The sequence below is a fragment of the Magnolia sinica genome, chromosome 19 (assembly GCF_029962835.1).
Source record: "Magnolia sinica isolate HGM2019 chromosome 19, MsV1, whole genome shotgun sequence".
In the NCBI taxonomy this organism is placed as follows: Eukaryota; Viridiplantae; Streptophyta; class Magnoliopsida; order Magnoliales; family Magnoliaceae; genus Magnolia; species Magnolia sinica.
The window spans coordinates 55,799,310-55,817,210 of NC_080591.1; the positions used below are offsets into that span (position 1 = coordinate 55,799,310).

A 17,901-nucleotide genomic window follows, 5' to 3' on the forward strand; every position below is an offset into this window, starting at 1 on the left:
ACTGACCCATTCATTAGATGCACCCCCAAATGTTACCCAGTTCCCAAAATATAGCTTATCCATTGCTCAGGTGGGTACCAGAGAAGAATGGGGGAGATTGGGGAGGGGGATGCCCACCACAGAAACTTCCAGATAGAATTTGGGGTCTGCAGTGGCGGTGTATACGTCATCCAACCAATTAATTAGGTATATGAATATGATGTCTTATTCTGCAATTTAGACTACATATATTGAGAAATGTGAAGGCGACCATCAAGAAAGATGTGCTTTATGAATACGATGTACCAATAAAGCTTAGAGGTTATTGCGAAACAGGCGGACACCCATCCACACATTCAACTTCGGGTTTCTATTTCAGCCTTGGTTTGGAAAGCATGTCATGGTGAAGCAAGAAGCAAACTACTGTTGCGTTTTCTGCCATAAAGGCTGAATATCGATTCACGATGCTAGCTACATGTGCAAGTGTGTGATTGATATAACTATTGAGAGACTTTGGAGAAAAAGACAACTATCACATTCTTATCAAGAATGACAATGAGTAACGTCTCGGAAAAAATTTTTATCCGTACAAAGACCCGAGTTCCACCTCAGGTAGAAATCTCTCAAAACCAATTCCTTTAGAAATTAAACGAAAATTAATCAAGTGCTAAACTAAATTATCTGTGAAATTAGCTTGAACCACTTTAAATACAAACTGCAAAACCCAAAACCTGTAGAATCGTTGACGCTACATTACCCTAAAACTTAGAATCAATCTCAAAACTCGATTGCTCTCGGGTTCATACCGAAACTCCGTATCGGACCTGTACTGCACGTCGAAAGACTGATTACCGCGAGACTATATGAATATGACCGCCTTACTGGGCTTGACAACCATCTCGAAAATCAAGTACAGATAGTATCCAGAAAGGCACACTTTAGCCCGAAGCGAAGTGTATGAGAAACGCGAATATCTTTAGAAAATGTACTCAGATTTAAGTAAACTGGATCATTCGCTTACAGGCCAATTCTAAGGTTTCAGACCGTCAGAATCTGACCCAAATACACCCTCGGATCAGGGAAAATTTCATACGCAGGTCAGTGTACTTGTGGCCCTGATCGAGTTGCAGTGACCGTTGAACTAAAACTGGTCCTTTGCGGTCGTTCCGTAAATCCAATCGGACCAAAAACTTAACCTGACCTAGATCCAATGTCAAGGAACTTTCCACAGATCGTATGCAGAAAAAAGGCATCCAGTTGTGCTCCGTTGGACTGAAACAGCCACTCTTTGGCTATAACTTAAGTATACCATGGCCCTGAGGCCATTCCCTTCAGTTTTGGGCCTATATAAGGGCATTTACCCACCCCTCTCTCATTCCATACGAATTCTAAACCCTAGTAGAGAAAAGAAGGAGAAAGTGAAGGAGAAAGTGGAGAAGTGAGAGAGCGAGTGTGAGATAGTTCTTGGGATTCGATCCCACTACTCCAAGTACATAACTACCGCTTCCATGTCGCTATACCAGAGATTCTGATTCCGTTCTTGGGTAAGAAACCCTAGCCCTAACCTGTTTTAGGAATCCAAATACGTAGATCGGTGAAATAGCTAACCCATTTTATTGATTAGGTATTCAAGTCTAGTTTACAAGGCGAGAGTGTTCAAACTGAATCCGTTACGAGTTTACTGGCGGAAGGTGCGGACTATAAACATTCAAGTTATGATTTTCAAGGCTGTTATTGTCGGTTAATGATTTATAACTGACTTGGTTGCCATTTTTCATGCTAGATACGATGTTTCCCTCGCTTTACAGATATATATGAATTATGTTGAATATAGTGTAATTCATGTGTTTGTAAAATTGTTTAAATGGGTATAGAATTTAGATTCATGCTTGCCATGATTATCCGTCATGGATATATGATTGTTGTATATGTAACAACTCCTGGGTGAAAGGATTTTCCCTAATACATATTATGACCAACAAACGTCATGTATGTTAAAGTGTGTAGTCTAAGTGTTTGTAAAAATGTTTGAATGGGTATGGAATTTGAATTCGTGCTTACTATGATTATCCGTCGTGGATATTTGATTGTTGTTTATGTGACAACTCCTTGGTGAAAGGATTTGCCCTAATACATGTTATGACCAACATACGCCATGTATGTTGAAGTGTGTAGTCTAAGTGTTTGTAAAAATGTTTAAATGAGTATGGAATTATGATTTGTGCTTGCTATGATTATTGATCGTTAATACATGATCATTGTATACGTGGCTACTCCTTGTGAAAGGACCAACTATAATATGTGTTTTTAACGAATTTATTACCTGTATGCAATATGTGTGGTCTAAGTGTTTAATAAAATGCCTGAATGAGAAAATGCTTGATGTAATGTACTTATTGAGGATGTTGAGATAGGATTCTCAATTCCTTTATATATAGTTACAGTTTCTTTTATGCCACCTATCTTACTACTATGTTGAATGCTTATATATAATGACATGTGTGGTATGTGTTTGTTGAAATGCTCGAATGGGATTTATGTTTAGATTTGGTTGTCACATGCTGTCTTGGAATATCACATGTGGATGCTATTGGTTGGAGTGTGATTGGGGCTACGATGTAGTCCAGGCAATTGGTAATGGTTTATGATCGGTGGCCATACTGCTTAGCTACAACGGATACGCCTGATGAATCTGAGTCGTACATTGTTTGTCGATAATGGTTAGGCCACGCGGAATACTTACGCACTCTATGACGATCAAGTCAACGTACGCTCGTACCAGTCGAGCTTGTCAAGTAACCCGATTGGCCCAATGTATATTCACCATATATGGACGCTACTGCTTGATCTAAGGTACTAAACTTACCAGCGAAAGGCCCGTTTAACCTTGGTACCTTGATCCGCTAAGACTCATGAGCCAGGCATGGTAGTATGGGACACCGTGGTCGAGCTATCAGCTTACGCTGGGGCGACGAGCCTCCCCGTAGTGTCCAATGAGCAACTCAGACTCATGAGCTGAATACGATGGTATGGGACACTGTATTCGAGTTGTTGGCCTACGATCAGGTGACGAGCCTGTAGTGACCTCGAGTATACTCTAAGACTACGTTAAGGCGATGAGCTTTTCCGTAGTGACCTCGAGTATAAACCAGGCCTGCGCTGAGATGACAAGCCGCTCTGTAGCTACCTGGAACTGTTCTTCGTATGTAATTAACTAGGATTGACGACCCTAGATGGATCAATGTTTGGGTAAATGATATGAAGGGAGGTACCTTAGCTTCCCAATCCTGTTGTATGAATAAACCTAATTAAGTATTGGCTAACACGATCATGCACCGCATTGCATGTGCTTTAGCGAGGAAGTGTACGTTTCGGGAGGATGTCATGCGCAAACGTGAGATGAAGTCGCTGAAGGAGTGTAGGCGAGGGCATGCATCATTATCGCATACAATTCTTGCATTAACGAGAGTAATCTAGGACATGATTGCTACACTGCTTTATTATTACTACTTGACTGAATTGATAACATGTTAACCTTTGCCTTATAATTCCACTGAGTTGATCACTCACTCCCACTCTGGGATGGTGTTTTAAAACACCAACCAGACTATCTTAGTTACAGATGATGGCGCAACTTATGAAGCAGAGCCTGATTTTTATGATGACGAGTTCTCGTATATGCAGTATTCTGGCGGGTTCATGTTGACCGCATTCTGATCGTCGGGACTATATGGATTTCATGATGTAGACGGACCTACACATTTTGATATTTTGTATTTTGAAATAATATATGTAATTGTTTAACCTGAAACATGATTATACTCTGGAGACGCACCACCACTTATATGTTTTATACATACTTATCATGATCTTCCACTTGCATAATTTAACTGTCTCTGGGGTATGATATGCTGATTTGGTATAATCCCACTCATGTTTAGTGCACTAACATGGACAACATTTAATCATTATTATCCATCTTGCATAGGTGATGCGTTGGAACTCGGGAGTTGAACTTCTGGTCGACCCCCGATTTTCAAGGCATTTCAAGTTGGTATCAGAGCATGATTTGGATTAAATTGGACCTGGGTTATGGTCACACGACGCACACTGACGTACTTTAACTTAGGAGGGGGCGTTAAAACATAGAAATGATCATAGGACTCCCAGTTTCGCTGCCAGGTGAAACTGACAGTTGAAATCGGGGCCTGTACGCATCCGAGATCATGCGTGGTGACCCCAGATCTTTCCTAAACCGTCAATCGATGGGTTTAGATGATGAATAGACAGATCTCATACTCAAACAAACCGAAAAGCGTGAATATACGTGAAATGGGACCCGAAACGACTCAAACGGAGTCGGGGGCCCAAACGACGTAAATCGGGGGGAACCAAAGTGGACCCCACACCCCTACGGCATCCTGGGGACTATCCTGTGCTGTGTGCAGGACAAGGGTGCACCCCCACCATCGCCGGGTTCTAACGACTAGTCATATATATAGTTGTCTTTTAGTATACCTTGTTGCTGGTTTCTTTTATTTCTATGTATGGTCTTACTAGGTTTGGTTGTATGGTAGAGTAGGTTATATGTTCTAGTGTTTAAAGTTGTTTAGATTAGTTCACATGCATCTTCTGTCATGATCCATGTAAGGCATCTCATGTATTGTGACAATTTTGGTTAAATGAAATGCATGAAGTTCTTTTGTTATGGGATATGTAAACCACTCGAGTAATTGGGTGTTGTTATGCTAAATTTAACACATATTACACCCTGTGTTGTGTAGAGGGCATGTCTCTGAGGACTACTCGGAACACTACCCGTCTAGCACTCTGTGGATTGCTTGAAGGGGTACCTTCACTAAGCGATAGCCGCACGGACCCTTGCTTGGGCCTCGACATGGACACGATGTCGAACTCACTGCCGGCCACTGGCCCCACTACTGGGCCACCACCTTATACACCCCTGGTTCACGAGCAGAACCGTGCGTCTACCTCGACGCCTCACATGCCACAGTCGGCTCCTCCTCCTAATAGGTTGAAGCAGGTGATGCTATTGATGTAGCAACGACAGCTGCAGCACTAGCAGCAGCAGTAGCAGTTTTTGGCCGCCATAGCAGGGGCTTTTGCCCAGAATATGCACGCGACCCCTCCTACATCACCTGTGCACCCTGTTGGAAACACGAGTGTTAGCGACGCATTCGCATATCAGACCCCAGTAATTGCCTGATTTTACGTACATGATAAGGTTTAATGCCATATTTTAATCGTGTTTTTATTACAGGATGAAATCAGGAGTGTGTATTGAAAGATGATGTTAAGAACATGGATTTGGCGCTCCAAAATTACCAGAGCACGGGATGGACTCCAGAAAACCAATAGTGAAGATTTTACACGCCTGGGATTAAGGAAAGCAAGGTAAAGGGGCTCGAAAAGGGTCCAGAATGCAAGATCACATGTTTCCCGCCATCCGATCAACTCGAAACTTCATACACGTGATGGGGACCATAAATTAACCGTACATATTAAATTTCAGCCATTGACGATCTCGGGAAGTGGTCTAACGGCCAGATCAGCCCCTTAATTCATTAAGTGGGGCCCGCTGGATATCTGGATATACATCAATTTTGGTCCTGACGGTGGAAATAATATGAGAAAAAGGATGGACGGTGCGGATTTCTCGAAATCATCACAGTGGACCTATATCTATAGCGTGTGTACACAGTGCACATGTGCACTGCTTGAGCACCGAACGGACTAAAGTCGGTCAGCAGCGCTGACCCGACTTTCTTATTTCAAAAACGGAGATTTCCGTTTCAGCGCGCGTAACGGACGGAAATCCATTTTTTACGGACCGCTGTGGGCCCCACCGGTAGCACGTACGGCCGATCCGAGCCGTCCATCGTGTAGATGGGTTCGAGAACTACAAAACCATGCTGATATTCCACTCCCATACGTGCACACGTGTTCGGTACAGAGGACACAAGCAAGCTGCCCCATGACGTCCAGAATGAAAACAGCATGATTCCTTCTTTGGGCCGCGTCCACGCAAGTTCAAAACCATCCATCTTTGAACGAAATCTCGTCCTCTATCCAATGGACGGGGTGGATTTCCCCGAAAACGCTTATGTGGGGCCCACCGAGCATCGCAGCGCCGGACGTGCGAAGGCTTACGCACGTCCGCGAAAAACTGACTTCCGGGCGATTGTGGCCCACCATCTTCGATCAGATGGAAGATCTGATCCGTCCATCGTGTAGAGGGCGTCGAGAGCTTCAAAACCATGTTGATATTCCTCGCCCATGCGTACACACGTGTGCGGTGCAGAGGCCAAAAGTAGACTGCCCCGGGACGTTCAAAACTGATCTTTTTGTATTTTCTTCTCTGGGCCGCACTAATGGACCTTCAAAACCACCCATTCTTGACTGAAATTTCGTTCTGAATCCAATGGACAGGGTGGATTTTCCATAAAATACCTCTGTGGGGCCCACCGATCACAGCTGCGAAAATTTGTACTCCGAGTCCTTCTACGACTCTGCCACCGACCCCAGCCATCCAACAGCTATAAAAGGGGAGTTTTGGACGTGGGAAAGGCATTCAGAACCAGGGGATTCCAGATCTGGAGCAAGGAAGAGAAGAAAGAGAAGAAAGAGAAGAAAGAAGAGAGAGAGAGATTGTTTGGTTTGATGTTTTTTTATGAATTTTATTTAATATTTTTTATGGATTTTATGGGTCACTAATCTCTCAGCTAGGGCTGAGATGAAGCCCTTAATTTGATCAGCTCTTGTGTTGGTTGATTTACTTTGAATTTCAATTAATTTGTTTCTTTCTCTAAGTGGGCTTTATGGGTTTAAATTCTATACTTCTCCATCTATGAAAGTATATATATGGATGTTGTTTGGATGCTTATTATAGGTGCTTGTGTCTGATCAAGAACAAGTTTCCTATAGAGGAAGAAACAGGGTGCTTTAATGAATGTACATCCCTTATGCCCGACCAAGGATATGGGATATGTCATTCATGGCATTGCTTAAAGGAATTAGACAGTTTGTATGCCCGATTAAGGACACAGATTGTGCTTTCTCTGTATAAGTGGTATCAATCTAGATCAAGGTGAATCAACAGACAAAACAAGGTTAGGATAATTAGGGGTGGATTCGAAAGTCCTAGTGCTCTCTCTCTGATTGAATTTTCTTCCCTGTTCTTAATTAATTGTTTTTTTCATAAAATTGTGCTTAGTAATTCATTCCATTATTTGTTGGATTAGTTAAGGAGAATCATAGATTTGAATTGTGACGACCAGTCCTCGTGGGAACGATCTCGTAATACGTACCGTATCTGCATCTGATTCGTATACTTGCGAGTTTAAATATCATTTAAATCGTGTTGGTTTAAATAAAACATCAAGTTTTTGGCGCCGTTGCCGGGGACTGTTTCGGTCCAATTGGATTTAAGATTCTCTCTTATCATAATTCATAGTCTTAGTTTTTTTTTTTTTACTACCTTTAGGTTAAATTTTTTTAGAAACTAACCTATTTCCTGTTTTGTAGGGACCTGACATAAACTACTAATTTGGTAATCTCTTTCCAAATTTTCTATTTTTTTTCTAATTTCTATTTTTAGAATTAAGGTTTTATTTTTTTCGATTTCTAGGCTAATTTATTTTTAGAAATTTCCTATTTTCTAATTATAGATTCTGATTCTTCTTTCAAGTAACTTTCTATTTTCTAGTTTTAGAAATTTTTTCCCTCTTTAGAAACTAACTTAGTTTTTATTTCTAAGATTACAAACTTTCTTTTTTTTTAGAAATTAACCGTTGCTTAGGATTTTTTTTCCAGCATTATTTTAGTAAATTTAATTTATTTTTGTTTTCTTTTTGTTTACAGGAATTAAGGAAGGAAGCTGCTAAATAACATTGTCTTCAAAAGGAGGAGCTCTCAAATCTTCAGACATTCATCATCTCCTTTTCTCGGGTTCTTCTTTCCAATTCTCGTTTACATAGCTTTCTCTTGTTTTTAGGAATTATTAACTTTTTCCTTTAGTTTTATTCATCTTAGGTTGCATCTTAGTTTAGTTTTCTTTCTTATATTGATAACATAGTTTATGCTAGGACGTAGATCTCTGAACATAGAACTAGCACCGTTTGATCCTGAGATTGAAAGAACAATTCGTGAAAGATTGAGAAATAATCCTGTTGAAATGGCGAATGAAACTGAAGTTAAAGCTCTCAAAGATTATTCAGCTCCTGTCCAATTTAATGCGCCTTCATGCATAGTGTTGCCAACCACTACGGCAGAACACTCTGAACTTAAACCTGGAGTCATACAATTGTTGCCATCCTTTTATGGATTGGACAAGGAGGACCCATATCATCATGTGAAAGAATTCTTAAACATTTGCTCCACCTTTAAGTTCCAAAACTTCTCAAACGATTCGATCCGCCTACGCCTGTTTCCTTTTTCTTTGAAGGATAAGGCGAAAGCATGGTTGAATTCTCTAGAAGTTGGATCTATCACTACATGGGACCAACTGTCTAAGAAGTTCTTAAACAAGTTCTTCCCCGTTCACAAAACCAATGCCCTCCGTAGAGAAATTACTAACTTCACACAAAAAGAGGGCGAGCACTTTCATGAATGTTGGGAAAGATGGAAGGACTTGCTTCTTAAATGTCCTCACCATGGTTTTGAGAAGTGGCAACAAGTTCAATACTTCTATGACGGTCTGACACCACAGAACCGTCGCATGGTTGATGCCACCAGTGGAGGGTCATTCATGACCAAAAGTGATGTCGAAGCGTGGAACTTCTTTGAAACCTTGTGCGAAAATTCCCAGCAATGGGATTATTCAAATAGAGGTGACAGAAGTCCCCAACCACAAAAGAGAGGTGGTATATATGAGATAGGAGTCATGCCAGAGCTGAGCGCCAAGCTTGATAACCTGACAAAGAAAGTTGATGCTCTGGTATTAAATAATGGACCACCACAAACAGCTCAAGTCGAGGCATATGCCACATGTTCTAGTCTTGCCCATCCTATGCAGTCTTGTCCATCTGGTGCAGCATTCCCAGAACTTCTCTCTAAACAAGTTCATGCTATGAACACTTTTCAAAAATCTGGGAATGATCCTTACTCGAACACATACAACCCGGGTGGGCTAGACATCCAAATTTCTCTTGGGCAAAAGGACCACAACAAGGAGGACCATCTGGAAATCCTCCCATGCAACCGCACCTCCAAGTTGGCAGTCAACAACCTCAACAGTTTCCACAATATCAACAACTGCCTACACAATCAAGGAAACCATCTCTTGAGGATACACTCCATCTTTTCATGCAGAGTTCTCTCCAATTCCAAAAAGACACCCAACAAACCTTACTGGCCAACCAGCAAAGCTTACATGCAAATGCACAATCCATTGCCAAGCTGGAAGTACAAATGGGTCAACTAGCTGCCACATTGAGTGAGAGAGAGAAGGGCAAGTTCCCTAGCCAACCTGAGGCTAATCCAAAGGGACAGTATGAGATTGGCTCTAATTCCAACCAAGGGCAATATCATGAACAGGCCAAATCGATCACTACCCTTAGGTCAGGCAAGCAGATTGATAACAGAATAGAGATGCCTGGGGATGAATCAAATTCTAAAACAGAAGATCAAGATGAAGCAGAGAGCCATACCAATGCATCCAAAGTCCAAAAGCTCTCTGACTCTCCAAGAGCCACTAATGTGCCACCTTATGTGCCCAAAGCACCCTTTCCTCAATGTCTGACACCAATAAAGAAAAGAAATAACTTTGATGAAATCTTCGATGTGTTTCAAAAAGTGCAAGTTAACATCCCGTTGCTTGACGCTATCAAGCAAGTCCCTGCTTACGCTAAGTTTCTTAAAGATTTATGCACTCAAAAGCGTAAGCAGAATGTTCATAAGAAAGTCTTCCTTGCAAAGCAGCTCAGCTCCATGATTCAACATAACACCCCTCCTAAATTTAGGGATCCAGGAGCTCCCACCATTTCTTGCGGCATAGGAGATCATAAGATCGGGAAGGCATTACTTGATTTAGGGGCGAGTGTCAATTTGTTACCATATTCGGTTTATGAGCTGCTAGGACTTGGTGAGTTGAAACCGACTAAGGTAACATTACAACTGGCCGATAGATCTATCAAGGTGCCCCGGGGTGTTATTGAAGATGTGTTAATCCAGGTTGATAAATTTTATTTTCCAGTGGATTTCATAGTTATAGATACTCAGCCTGTCCAGAATCTTCATAGTCAGATCCCAGTCATTTTGGGTCGTCCATTTTTGGCCACATCTAATGTTATTATCAATTGCAGGAATGGAGTTATGAAATTGTCCTTTGGTAACATGAATATTAAACTCAATGTTTTTAATGCAAGACAACAACCCTCAGATTTGGATGACATATTTGAAGTGGACATGATCGAGAGCCTTGTGCAGGACTCCTTCCGTACATCTTTTGAAGATCCTCTTGAGACCTGCTTAGCACAATCGGGCATGGATTTTGACATTGATAGTCCCATCCATGAAGTCAATGCATTGCTCGACTCCACTCCTATATTGGAGACTGAAAAATGGAGAGCGAAAGTGGAACCTCTTCATCCCTCTGAGACTCTTCCTGACAGCACAGTTTGTAACTCTGAGAAGACAAAGGCGAGCAGGCTGCTTAATGTTCTTAGAGCATATAAGGCAGCAATTGAACGGAAGATAGAAAAAATCCAGGGAGTATGCCCCACTGTATGGATGGATCATGCTGTGGTAATATCGCATAACATGCAAAGGAAGCGTGATCCTAACATAGAAGAAGTCGTTCGAGCAGAAGTCCTTAAATTATTTGACGACAGTGTCAGTTGCCTTATTTCAGATAGCACAGTTCATGGGAACTCACATCACTTGTCTAGGATCGGTTAATGAAAGTGTTGAGGTAATTTCTTTGGCGGACCCTGGTTATAAAGATTATTTCATTCATGGTCCGTTCTTGTCTGGCTGAAGACGTTAAACTTAGCGCTCATGGGAGGCAACCCAGCCTTTTGCTTTATTGTATTACTAATTTTCATTCCATTTCACTTTTCTCATTCATTAGTTCAATGTTTGTGGGTAGCATTGCCGCAAACCCTCACGAGACTACAACTCGTCCACTAGGGGTAACCTAGGGGTTTAAAGGCTTGTTGCATGCGCTAAATGCAATCGAGAGCACCTGCGAAAGTGGTATAGGTAGGATCTTCTTTTGTTTTTCTTTTTGTTATTTTTGCTTATGTTGATTTCTCTCTTGTGCTAACTCGCTTTTACGTTGAAATTTTTCACAAATTTTGAGAAAGCTTCTTGATTCCCCATCCAGGTATTATCTTTTCATCACTCCTCTTTTATTCTCATTGTCCCATGTGCATTGCTTGTTTATTTCTTTTACATTGAGGACAATGTAGATTTTAGGTTGGGGGTGGGAGGTTAGGGTACGTGTTGGGAGGTTAGGGTACCTAATCAGTATTTTCTTGGTCTTGAGCAAAATTTGTGAAAATTTTAAAATTTTTTCTGAATTTCTATTGAATTCAAAGTGATTTTGAAGGATAGTTGTGATTTTAACATTATAAGATACATGATGTTGGTAACTAATGACTCTTGGATTCGGCCATCTGCTTGATTTCACAGTCAATTTTGAATTGTTAATCCATGATTAGACGTTGTAAACATTGATTGAGTCATGATTTCACATATCACATCTCGCTTGCACATTAAGTTTTGGTTCGATAACTGAATGATTAACTTGGTAAAAAGAAGAATTAAAAGGCTAAGTCACATAATCTTCACCATAGGTTTGCTCCCTATAGGTGTAGATTTGATTCTCCATAGTTGACTTATAAAAAATGAGGCGACGAGTTTTCACCATAGGTTTGCTCCCTGTAGGTGAGGATTTGATTCCCTTCCTTGGCGTACTGTTCATAAAAAAAATAATAATAATAAAAAATAAATAAATAAATAAATAAATTGAAGGCTAAAAGGTTAATCTAAAATGCTAGTGTTGGTTGTCAGGAATTCTGTTGTTAATTACCAATTTTAGCATGAAATTGATTATTGGAACTCTTAATGATTGTAAGCTGAGATTATACTATACACCTGTGGAACTCAATGTTTAGGAATGTTCTAATTAATGGATTAATATGTTGAACTTGATTATGAAGTTTACTGTGAGCTTGATTTCAGGAGAAAATTCTACTTACCATTCATGAATCTTAGAATTTTCACATCTCAGCTATCTGTTCATAAGTCACTCGGGTTCACAAGAATTGTCAAGTATTTCTGAAATTATTTTTCGCATGTTTTGCTCGGGACTAGCAAAATGTTGGTTGGGGGTTGTGATCAGGGTCAAATATTGCATATCAGACCCCAGTAATTGCCTAAATTTACGTACATGATAAGGTTTAATGCCATATTTTAATCGTGTTTTTATTACAGGATGAAATCAGGAGTGTGTACTGAAAGATGATGTTAAGAACATGGATTTGGCGCTCCAAAATTACCAGAGCACGGGATGGACTCCAGAAAACCAATAGTGAAGATTTTACACGCCTGGGATTGAGGAAAGCAAGGCAAAGGGGCTCGAAAAGGGTCCAGAATGCAAGATCACATGTTTCCCGCCATCCGATCAACTCGAAACTTCATACACGTGATGGGGACCATAAATTAACCGTACATATTAAATTTCAGCCATTGACGATCTCGGGAAGTGGTCTAACGGCCAGATCAGCCCCTTAATTCATTAAGTGGGGCCCGCTGGATATCTGGATATACATCAATTTTGGTCCTGACGGTGGAAATAATATGAGAAAAAGGATGGACGGTGCGGATTTCTTGAAATCATCATAGTGGACCTATATCTATAGCGTGTGTACACAGTGCACATGTGCACTGCTTGAGCACCGAACGGACTAAAGTCGGTCAGCAGCGCTGACCCGACTTTCTTATTTCAAAAATGGAGATTTCCGTTTCAGCGCGCGTAACGGACAGAAATCCATTTTTTACGGACCGCTGTGGGCCCCACCGGTAGCAGGTAAGTCGATCCGAGCCGTCCATCGTGTAGATGGGTTCGAGAACTACAAAACCATGCTGATATTCCACTCCCATACATGTACACGTGTGCGGTACACAGGACACAAGCAAGCTGCCCCATGACGTCCAGAATGAAAACAGCATGATTCCTTCTTTGGGCCGCGTCCACGCAAGTTCAAAACCATCCATCTTTGAACGAAATCTCGTCCTCTATCCAATGGACGGGGTGGATTTCCCCGAAAACGCTTATGTGGGGCCCACCGAGCATCGCAGCGCCGGACGTGCGAAGGCTTACGCACGTCCGCGAAGAGCTGACTTCCGGGCGGTTGTGGCCCACCATCTTCGATCAGATGGAAGATCTGATCCGTCCATCGTGTAGAGGGCGTCGAGAGCTTCAAAACCATGTTGATATTCCTCGCCCATGCGTACACACGTGTGCGGTGCAGAGGCCAAAAGTAGACTGCCCCGGGACGTTCAAAACTGATCTTTTTGTATTTTCTTCTCTGGGCCGCACTAATGGACCTTCAAAACCACCCATTTTTGACTGAAATTTCGTTCTGAATCCAATGGACAGGGTGGATTTTCCATAAAATACCTCTGTGGGGCCCACCGATCACTGCGAAAATTTGTACTCCGAGTCCTTCTACGACTCTGCCACCTACTCACCACTATACCTATAAAAGGGGAGTTTTGGACGTGGGAAAGGCATTGAGAACCGAGGGATTCCAGATCGGAGCAAGGAAGAGAAGAAAGAGAAGAAAGAGAAGAAAGAAGAGAGAGAGAGATTGTTTGGTTTGATGTTTTTTATGAATTTTATTTAATATTTTTTATGGATTTTATGGGTCACTAATCTCTCAGCTAGGGCTGAGATGAAGCCCTTAATTTGATCAGCTCTTGTGTTGGTTGATTTACTTTGAATTTCAATTAATTTGTTTCTTTCTCTAAGTGGGCTTTATGGGTTTAAATTCTATACTTCTCCATCTATGAAAGTATATATATGGATGTTGTTTGGATGCTTATTATAGGTGCTTGTGTCTGATCAAGAACAAGTTTCCTATAGAGGAAGAAACAGGGTGCTTTAATGAATGTACATCCCTTATGCCCGACCAAGGATATGGGATATGTCATTCATGGCATTGCTTAAAGGAATTAGACAGTTTGTATGCCCGATTAAGGACACAGATTGTGCTTTCTCTGTATAAGTGGTATCAATCTAGATCAAGGTGAATCAACAGACAAAACAAGGTTAGGATAATTAGGGGTGGATTCGAAAGTCCTAGTGCTCTCTCTCTGATTGAATTTTCTTCCCTGTTCTTAATTAATTATTTTTTTTCATAAAATTGTGCTTAGTAATTCATTCCATTATTTGTTGGATTAGTTAAGGAGAATCATAGATTTGAATTGTGACGACCAGTCCTCGTGGGAACGATCTCGTAATACGTACCGTATCTACATCTGATTTGTATACTTGCGAGTTTAAATATCATTTAAATCGTGTTGGTTTAAATAAAACACGAGTGTTAGCGACGCATTCGAGCGATTCCAGCGCTTGCGACCTCCTACCTTTGTGGGTACTCACCGACCCGAGGAGGCCGAGTATTGGCTTGACCACATCTCTAAGATGCTGAAGCCGTTGCACTGTACTGAGGTGCAGCAGGTGGAGTTGGTCACCTTCATGTTTGAGAAAGAGGCCAGTCTCTGGTGGGACAGCATCCTTAGGACTGTGGCTGCTGGTTACGTGTGGACATGGGACGCATTTAAGACGCGTTTCAAAGAGAAGTATTTCCCTCTCACCTATCGTAATGAGGGAGAGTTTCTTCACCTCCGACAGGGAGGGATGACAGTGGTTGAGTATGAAAACAAGTTCACGGAGCTGGCTAGGTATGCTCCGTTGATATTGGCTAATGAGCCAATGCGTATGGGATGATTTTCTAAGGGTCTGCGACCCGAGTTACACTCGAAGATGTGTTGCGCTAGCATACCCAGTTATGCTGAGCTGGTGAGCATGTCTCTGCGAGCTAAGTAGGACGGGGATAGTCTATCCCGTACTCGTGCACCTGTGGGTCCTCGGCCCCACCTTCATTTTTCGACCAGGCCGTTCCTAGGCAAGAGGCCACGTGCGGATTCGCCTCCTAAGCTTGCGGCATCACCGACTCAGCTAGGGCGAGTAGACTTGCGATGCGACTACTGCGGGAGGACGGGCCACACGAATAGATATTGTTTCAGTAGGATGAGGGACAACGGCTTCTCGTTGCCTTAAAGAATCAACCGCCAGCTTCCTCAGACTATTGCAGCTCCACCTTTACGGTTACCACCTGCACCTTCATCTTTTCGGCCACTTGCAGCTCGATTCAGGCTGCCTCAATGGCCTATGGTACCGCAGCCGAACTGTCCGCAATAGGCTCGTGTGCACTCACTTGCAACTGAGGCATCCGAGACAGCAGTTACAGCATCGATGGCTTTCGAAGTCACGACAGATGTTTAAGGTACTCCAGTTTTATTATTGGTGGATACCGGGTCAACCATCTCTATAGTATCATGTGCAACAGTTAAGCGACTAAGGTTGGAAGTTAGTCCTATGATTGAGATGAGATTCCTTATCGCTACGGGGACCTTCTCAGACTCCACCAAGATGTGTAAGGGTTGCTTGATAGACCTAGGGAGCAGAACAGTACTCGTCGACCTAATGGTTGCCCCACTATGTCATTATGATGTGATCCTTGGCATGGATTGGCTCACTGAGATAAGAGCAGAGATCGATTGTGATACCCGACTAGTGACTGTCCATGGACCAGAGGGTACGACTTTTACATTTCCAGTGCAGGTCAGTTGGTACTACCGCATCAATTACTACGCTACCTTAATAGAGCATATTGATGGGCCGACGTTGGGGAACACGCCAGTAGTCCAGGATTTTGCGGACGAGTTCAGGACGATACCGAAATTACCACCTCGGCGCGAGATCGATTTTACTTTCGACCTTGTGCCTGGTGCGACACTCATTTCATTGTCTACATATCGCATGCCTCCAAGTGAGATGGAGGAATTGAGGAGATAGATTGATGACCTGTTGGATTCAGGTTTCATACGGCCGAGTGTATCTCCTTGGGGAGCACCCGTGTTATTTGTGAAGAGAAAAGATGGATCTCTGCGACTGTGTATCGATTATCGCAGGCTGAACCAAGCGACGGTAAAGAACAAGTATCCCTTGCCCAAGATAGATGATCTGTTTGATTAGTTGAAGGGGGCACAATATTTCTTGAAGATCGACTTATAGTCGAGGTATTACCAGTTGCGCGCCAGGGATGAGGACGTGCAGAAGACAGCGTTCAGAACCTGCTTCGAACACTACAAGTTTCTTGTGATGTCGTTTGGACTCACAAATGCCTTGGCCGTGTTCATGGACTTGATGAACTGGGTGTTTCGGCCGTATCTATTCTGATTCGTCATCGTGTTTATAGATGACATCCCGATATACTCCAAGAGTCGGGAAGATCATGAGGAGCATTTGCAAGTAGTCTTTAATACGCTCAGAAAGAACTAGTTGTTCGCTCAGTACAAGAAGTGAGACTTCCGGAAGGAGGAAGTCAAGTTCCTGGGACATGTGGTGTCCAAGGAAGGGATAGTTGTGGACCTTGCTAAGGTAGCCACAGTTCAGGACGGGGAGGAGCCCGGTTCGGTTACTGAAGTGAGGAGCTTTCTTGGTCTAGCAGGTTACTACCGTCGATTCTTTAGGGACTTTTCCAAGATTGCCAGGCCATTATCACAGCTAACTCGGAAGGATCTTAAGTTTTCCAGGAATGAGAGGGCAGAAGCAGCTTTTCAGGAGCTGAAGGACAAGCTGACGTCCACCCCTGTGCTAGTATTGTCAGAGCAAGGGGTCAGATATACTATATATACTAATGCGTCTCGTGTTAGGTTGGGTTGCGTCCTTATGCAGAATGACAGGGTGATTGCCTATGCATCGCGACAGTTGAGAAAACATGAGGAGAATTACCCTACGCAAGACCTGGAGTTAGCAACCGTCATCTTTGCATTGAAGCTCTGGAGACATTACCTCTGCAGAGAGGAGTTCGAGCTCTTTTGCGACCACAAGGGCCTTCGCTATATATTCACTGAGAGAGACTTGAATATGAGGCAGCGCCAATGGATGGAAACTTGAAGGACTTCAAGTTCGAGGTCTTCTACCATCCTGGCAAGACCAACCTTGTGGCAGACGCATTGAGCCGCAAGAAAGCGATAGCATTTGCGGCTCCGCTAATGGTTAAGTGGAATATGGTGGAGTTCGTGCGAGATTTTGAGCAGAAGCTCACGATAAAGGAGCCGTTTACGAGCGTCGCACACGTTCGTGTGCGGCCACTTGTGGATGATAGGATTATAGCGGCTCAGAAAGAGGATGAGCGATTGGCCGAGATGAGAGAGCTGGTGAGCGACAGTGATGACTCCTAATGGAGGGTTGGTTTAGATGGAGGTTTGCGATATCGTGGCCGCTTGTGCGTCCCGAATCTCCATGACTTAAGGAGAGAAGTTCTGGCAGCCACTCACAATTCGAAGTTGGCGATGCATCTAAGTGGTACGAAGATGTATCGAGACATGAAGCATTCGTACTGGTGGGACAATATGAAGGCCCACATAGCTGACTTCGTATCCTGTTGTCTCACGTGCCAGCAGGTTAAAGTCGAGCATCGCCGACCTCCTGATCTACTTCAGCCTATGTCTATAGATGAATGGAAGTGGGTCTTCATCTTTATGGATTTCATTTCAAGGTTACTAAAAATGAGGAAGGGGCATGACTTTATTTGGGTGATTGTGGACCGATTGATGAAATCGGCTCATTTCCTCCCGATCAAAGTTACAAACTCTACAGACAAT

General features: G+C 42.7%; 1 protein-coding gene and 1 non-coding gene across 3 annotated transcripts in view; both read right to left on the reverse strand.

The window, feature by feature from the left end:
• LOC131235130 (5'-3' exoribonuclease 3-like) overlaps window positions 1-17,901 on the reverse strand; it is a 29,678-nt gene that overhangs the window by 1,878 nt on the left and 9,899 nt on the right. The gene's annotated exons all lie outside the window — the stretch shown is intronic.
• On the reverse strand, window positions 8,552-8,658 carry LOC131235745 (small nucleolar RNA R71). The gene has a single exon (XR_009166267.1). It is a non-coding gene; the product is annotated as a small nucleolar RNA R71 (small nucleolar RNA).